Raw genomic sequence first — 5,495 nt, forward strand, 5'->3', positions numbered from 1 at the left:
CAAATAGCACGATATAGAGCAAACAACCACACAGCAAGTAATGTGACTAACGTTAGCTTAGTTGTGGGTTAGCAAACTGTCGCTATAATTGCTGCTGTGAAGCTAACATGCAGAGAGGACGAGATAGTCCCACCTTTAAACTTTTCATCTCTGTGTGAGTATGTGACTTATTAGTGTGTGTTTGTGTGATACTTCAAACACAAGTAGCCACAGTGTTGCTCCATGTGTGGTATCACAGACATATTTGCTGTAGGCTACTGTGTAGAAATGAGTAAACGCTTGTGGCCATCTTCAAGGGTGTGGTTGTGTGTGTGTGTTTGTTTGTTCATGACCGAGTCAATTAAAGTGGTTTCAAACCAAACCATGGGGTAAGAGTTCAATGTGTGTGGGGGGAGTGTGCACTACTGGGCCATACAACATTTTAGCTAATTAAAAACAAATCAAATATACTTTACATTTCAAAGTATACAATACATTTTCAAATAGATTTCCCACCATCCAATTAAAGCCCCTACGTTTAGGATTTGATCATGTCTGACTTTGGTAACTTGGGGTAGTAGTATCAAAGAGACACTGTGGCAGAAGAGGTGTGTTTTCTGATGTCAGTTAGCAAAAACTTGTTTATTTCCAAAAACGCGTCGGTGAAGGTCGGTCTTCATAACTGACATCATAACTCACCACAGTCTCACTTTGGAAATACGTCACATTATGGAAGCTAGAGATGTTTAATTTGGTGAAGTGTTGCTGTACCTTAACAACTTCAGTGAGGAGTAGCTTGTAGCTTCACTAGCTGCGGTTTCAAAGTAGTTTTCCCAACACTGCCTCCAAATAAAGTAGATAATCTGGATAAAACGATCGCCGGACTGCTCGTGTTTTCTTTCCAGTCAGACTTCTTTTCGGTGATGTCACTGTCCAGTGGTCCAGTGGTGGAAGAAGTACTCAGATCATCTTCTTCAAAGTAAAAGTATTAGCATTAAACTTTAGAATACCAAAGTACTCAATATCCAGAATGATAACTAAAGTTATCAAATAAATTTAGTAGAATAAAGAGCACACTATTTTCCTCTGAATTGTAGTAGAGTAGAAGTAGAAAATGGAAATACTCAAGTAAAGTACAAGTTCCTCAAAATTGTATTTAAGTACAGTCCTTAAATAAATGTACTTTATTACGTTTCACCACTGCCCAGATCTCACTTACTTTGAGTACAATGTTTTCATGATAGAAAAGATCAAAACTTTGAAAATAAGAGCCAAATTGTAATAAAACATAATAATCCTTCAAATACTTTGAGGAATAATCAGGAGCTCATTTCTTCTTTCATCCCAATTTTCTCTTCACTTTCTATCACATGATGCACATTCTGAGCTGTCCTGGTCAACAGAGGGGTTTTCCCCTCTTGCAGTCACAATAAATTAATGTGGGTTATGTGTTAATGGGCTGAAATCAAAAATCTAAACGTGTATGCGTGCGTTGCCTTGGATATTCGGCCTGGTGGCTCGATGCCAACCCAAACCGCCTGCTGGCAGCCTGAATGCAGCAGGCCTGCCCCTGCCTGAGAGCCATTTCACAGGTAATTAATGGACATAATGACTGCAATTCAAGGGAAAAAGGGTTGCTCTTATAAACGCACGAACATAGTGATCCACACACAAAGGGCAATTAAGCAGCAAAAAGCCGGGATACATTGTTTTATTATTCCCTCTCTGCACAGTTGTATCACTCAGTAAATCTGACCAAAATGCAGTGTTTACAGCTTTTAAAAAGTGAAGAAATTAAGAAAACACATTAGAACAAATATTTTGACTTTTAAAAACATGCACACTCAAAACATATAATTTAAACACCAAAAAGCCTCACTTTCACAATCTGAATCACCGACGATCACGGACTACAGTGCGTCTCATACAGATACAGGTTAAAGAACACACACAAACACACACACACACACGTCTGTCTGAGGAGTTTTCTTTGGCTGGATCTGCGTCACGGCGCTACCACACAGGCCTGGAACCACTTATGTCGCCACACATCCATAAACTAACACAGGAAAGACGTGTGGCACCACGAAACTACACGGTTCACCACTCAGGCCAAGAGCTCAAAGTGCTTCCATACTGAACTCTGGTTTTTACACATCTTCTTACGTTGCTTGTGGCTTGGAGTTACCTATTTCATGTAGTTATGTGTGTGAACTGTAAGGTAGTTTTTTGGTTTAATGTCACAGGTTTTTAATTGTGTTTGGTATCAGACAAGCTCATCCCTGCACAGCAGGCTTTGGCACTGCTTCTTCGGACATGAGACATGTTTGAGTGATGAGCTTTTTAGCATTGAAGGCTTTTGTTTTGTCTGTGGACTGTGGACCCATGAAACCTTGCATGGATTTTAGGCATGTTTTCCACAATATTAATAATAATAATAATAATAATATCCTCCTATTGTCTGACACTGAGCATAATAATAGCAAGTTAGCCTTTAACACCCTATCCGAACTCTCACATAAAATTTATCAGGACAAATATTTCTTGGCTGACAGTCGGATGTTTCCAAGACCACATTTCCCATATATCCTGTTACTTCCTGTGTCTGAAAGGACACTTCTACTTTATCTTCAAACTCTACAATGTTTGTCTTTAAAAAGCCAAAAAGACTATCGCACTATCGCTGGGAGTCTGTGCGCACTGTTGACAACATGTGCTGTACACACACACTAACATACACACCTGCATTCACCTACCTGTAGACTTCAATATGCTGGAATATGTGTAAGTAAATGTGCACACTGACCTCTGTGATCTGAGATTTCTCCACGGACAGAGAAGTCAACTGGACAGCCCTGACCACCACCTGCCCCTTGTTACTGGCCCATCAACTACACTCAAAACCACATTCACACAAAAATGAGTAGCTCCAGTACAAGTAGAGGATGAAGAGAAATCCAGTTTGAGGAGGGATCTGTTTGTGCTCTGTTGCTCTGTCTTTTTAATCCAAACTTAAAACTCATCTCTTTGACTTAAGGCTCGTGCAGACTACACGACTTTCAGCGTCGGCCGATCGCTGTGCTGTTCAGACTACACAACTTGCCATCTTGTGACGGAGTCTTGAAGTCATTGTGGCGTTCACACTACGTGACTGATTGTTGAGAGGGGGTCACAAACTACAGAGAGAGCTGGAGGTGAGTAAAAAGTGGTAATTGCAGTGAAAAAGTAGCTGCCGGCTCTGCCAGCTGCCTGCTCTCATTGGCTGGATGTTGATGTCGAGTCGACTGACTCCTCCAGATATTTGGCATGCTAGATATCTGGCTGGCGTCTGCGATGTGTCAGGAAGCTGTTTTGATGCATTGTTGAGTAGTTCACATATAATGACTGGCGACCGCTGATCGATCGCTAATTTACCCCTGATCACAGCCTGGCGGTCGCCGAGCTCACCGACAGATCGGGCTTAAAATGGTGTAGTGTGAACTAGGCTTTAAGGGGAACAAAGTGTTCAGTGCAGTTCTTGGGAGTACTACTGAATATGTGGACAAAGTTGTGAAAAAACTTTTGTGCTCTAGAGGGAGCGGCGCAAAGTCTGCTAAATTGCCTCAAAATCTGGGGAGTTAGAAAGATGTGAGTTACTTAGCACTTACTGTTCCCAGTCCGTTGCATAATGTAGGTGCCAGGGTCTGTCAATAAAGAAGAATGTGTCCGGTCCTGCAGCATCAATTTTTATTATTATTTTAAAATGTCCATTGTCCAACAATGTTATAGGAATGTAACGCTAAGTTGGTGGAGTACTTCTTAATTTTTCACTTAGGAGTCTAGTCTCATAAGAATCAGAATCAGAAGTAGTGTTTTACACATTCGAGGAATTTGCTTTGGTGATAAGGTGCTACATGCAGGCAAACATACAGATAACTAAGATAGATAAAGATAAAGATAAATAAATGTAGAAATATATAAATATAGAATAAACAAATGCAAGTTATATACAACGGAAAGGAATATTGTGTACATAAATATATAAACTGACAAAATATAAAAATATAGAACAACAATGATATACAATTAACAGTATGCACAATGGTCCAGGTTTGTGACGTGCAGAGACATTTGCATTATTTGAAAGGGGGAGTGTCAGTGGGGGACCCGGGTCTTGTTAATGAGGCTAGCTGCAGATGGGAAGAAGCTGTTTTTGTGGCGAGAGGTTTTGGTCCTGATGGACCGCAGCCTCTTGCCAGAGGGCAGAGTCTGAAACAGTTTGTGTCCAGGGTGGGAGGAGTCAGCTACAATCTTTCCTGTTCACCTCAGAGTCCTGGAGGCGTACAGTTCCTGGAGTGATGGAAGATTGTAGCCAATCACCTTCTCTGCAGAGTGAATGATACGCTGCAGCTTGCCTTTGTCCCTGGCAGTGGCAGCAGCATACCAGATGGTGATGGAGGTGGTGAGGATGGACTTGACTTTAGCAGGCTGAACTTCTTCAGCTGCCGCAGGAAGTACATCCTCTGCTGGGCCTTCTTCGTGATGAGTGTGCTTGTTAGTGTGTTTCCATTATCCTTCTGACAGACTGGTCTCAGTGTCTTGACGTCATGCTTTTTTGTAAAAAACTATTGTCTCATAGCCAGACATATCTCGTTTGGACGCTGCACATGGCTGGAGAAAGGTCTGGCTGAACCCATTATCATTCTGGTAAACATACACACCCAACTGTGGACATTTGAGGATTTTTCTAGTGTTTCAATGTGGACAGCTAAAATGATCTAAACACACTTTGTGTGGGCAGAATTCATCAGCTCATGTTTCACTATTCAGGCAGTTACTTCTATTTGGCTTTGAAGGCTGCCTTTCCATGAAGCAAATTAGGTTTAACCAAAATCTGAGGAAAAATATTTATCTTGTTTGGTTTTGCAAATCCTAATATATAGACCGTTCTGTGAAAGGGGAAACCACAAAAACATTTCTCTTAAACACAAACTCTACATGTGAAGCAGCCACAGAAGAAGGATCTGTATCCTCCAGGTGATTTTAACTCAGAGCAGTGTCACCTGAGGGAGGCAGATCAGGTGAGGAAGGTTTGGGCAGGTCAGGCAGGTGAGGTAAGGTTAGATAAGCAAAGGTCAGGAGAGGAAACCTTTGCTTTGGGATCTGCATTTTCAACATACCCAAAGACAACAAAACAGATTTTAGAAATGATTACGAGCTCAAACGAACACATATATCTAGATTTTGTCTGCTTAGATGCTATCAATGCTATCAGCAGGACGGCATCATTTGTCTGTGCCTTTTGAAAGTGTTGCAAATCACTGTTGAAAAATAAATGTATTTTATCATGTGACAACGTTCCGTTAAGGTTTGTTTAGGCGCAAAACCGACTTGGTTAGGTTTAGGAAAACATTGTTGCTTGGGTTAAAATTACTATTCTTCATGGTTGGGGAAGCTTCATCATCATGGTAACAATCATAAACTTAAAGTTGCTGACCAATTAAAAATATATCAGGAGCTACTATAATAATCCGTTA

Source organism: Micropterus dolomieu, linkage group LG23 (assembly GCF_021292245.1).
Source record: "Micropterus dolomieu isolate WLL.071019.BEF.003 ecotype Adirondacks linkage group LG23, ASM2129224v1, whole genome shotgun sequence".
Lineage (NCBI taxonomy): Eukaryota > Metazoa > Chordata > Actinopteri > Centrarchiformes > Centrarchidae > Micropterus > Micropterus dolomieu.